This window comes from Limulus polyphemus, unplaced genomic scaffold (assembly GCF_000517525.1).
Source record: "Limulus polyphemus unplaced genomic scaffold, Limulus_polyphemus-2.1.2 Scaffold4450, whole genome shotgun sequence".
NCBI lineage: Eukaryota > Metazoa > Arthropoda > Merostomata > Xiphosura > Limulidae > Limulus > Limulus polyphemus.
Window position 1 is genome coordinate 50,697 of NW_013670060.1, and position 1,623 is coordinate 52,319.

Genomic DNA, 1,623 nt, shown 5'->3' on the forward strand with positions numbered 1-1,623 from the left:
TTAACAAAACTACAAACTGAAGAAAAATGAAGAACATTGATGTCAGACGAATATGCAACATCATTTGTCCTGAATTTTTTGTGAAATCTACGTCTTTTAGTCTCAAAATTACGTGTTATGGTCTTTCTTGTATGTATTTCGTTATGACGTTTTGTGAAAAATCTGTACGTGATGAAGAAAAATGGATATCATTTTCGAATTCAGCGTACAGGAATTACCGTAGAACGTAAAAAATTCAAGACAATAAAACCATCGCAGGCCTATCGTTATTTTCTCCTCCTGATGAAGACCTGAGTAGAAGGTCGAAACGTTGCTGGGCCATATTTATATATACGTGTATATTTCTCTGTAATAAACATTTCACAAGTTGGAAATAATGAAATACGATGGTTTTTTCTGATTACAATAGTTCTACTATATATGGTACGGTTGACGCCGTACTGAAATGTTCGTTTAAATTCTGCAGATGTTGCTTGAAAAATGAAACTGTAAAAATTATGTGTTCAGTTTTTCAATTGTTATGGCTCTGTAAAGGAGCTTTTTATTTTTTTTTTTACCAAACCTAATTTTTCTGATAAAAAAAAGTCACCCGTCTATATTTAAAAGTCTTAGGTGCGTTGAAACAGAATGCCAATAACTTTTTTACAATGTTTCTTTGACAGACAAGTTTGTTCTGTAAGCTTTATTTTTTACAGACAATGGATAGTGTGGAAAGGAAATAAATACACCTTTGTGTTGAGAAACGAACGTCAAGTTTTCTGTTAAATCTGCTTGTCATTAACAACATAGTGTATCTTCTTAAGTTTCACTGCTGAGGTAGGTTATCGAAATTAAGAAAAACACACATGTTGCGTAAGTAGAAAGAAAGTGACAAATAGTGACACACATTGGCTTAAGTTACCACGTGCCTAACAGTACAAACTTGGTTATTACGGGATTGTTTGAACTTTGCTTGTGAGGACTTTGAATAGATCAAAATATTGAAGGTCTTAAAAAAAAGTAAAAAAAAAACAAACATTTTCTTTAGAAAAAAATTTGGAAGCATTTATAGAACTTGAATAAGAATTATTCAAGTTCTTAAATCGTCAAGAAAAAAAAACGGAAGTAAAAGCAATTTAAGTAATAAAATTAAATTACTGTTTCCAGTAACCCACGATTCGTCATAACTCACTTTACACACTGCCCATTTCGGGGCCCTGCGGTTGTTACAGCTCTTCTATAAAAACGTATGTAAAGGCAATTTACTCAGCGTGTTCTCGCTCTAACAGTGCTTTAGCAAATCACCGCACAAGGTGAAAGGCATTTTTCATTTTAAGCTATAGAAACTCTCAAACTCTCATTTTTGTTTTATTATTATTATTTTTGTGTTTGTGTGTGTTTGGGGGGGGGTCATGTATAATTTACATAAAAACTTCAAATTTCAAAATACATTGTGAGTTAAAATACTATTGAACAAAGAAATGTAGTTAAAAAAAGAAAAAAAAGAAGAAGAATTGGTTACACCTTTTGGAAACCTTAGCTTTTTTGATTGGTTGATTTGAAACAAATACCTTAGCTTTTTTGATTGGTTGATTTGAAACAAATACCTTAGCTTTTTTGATTGGTATATTTGAAACAAATACC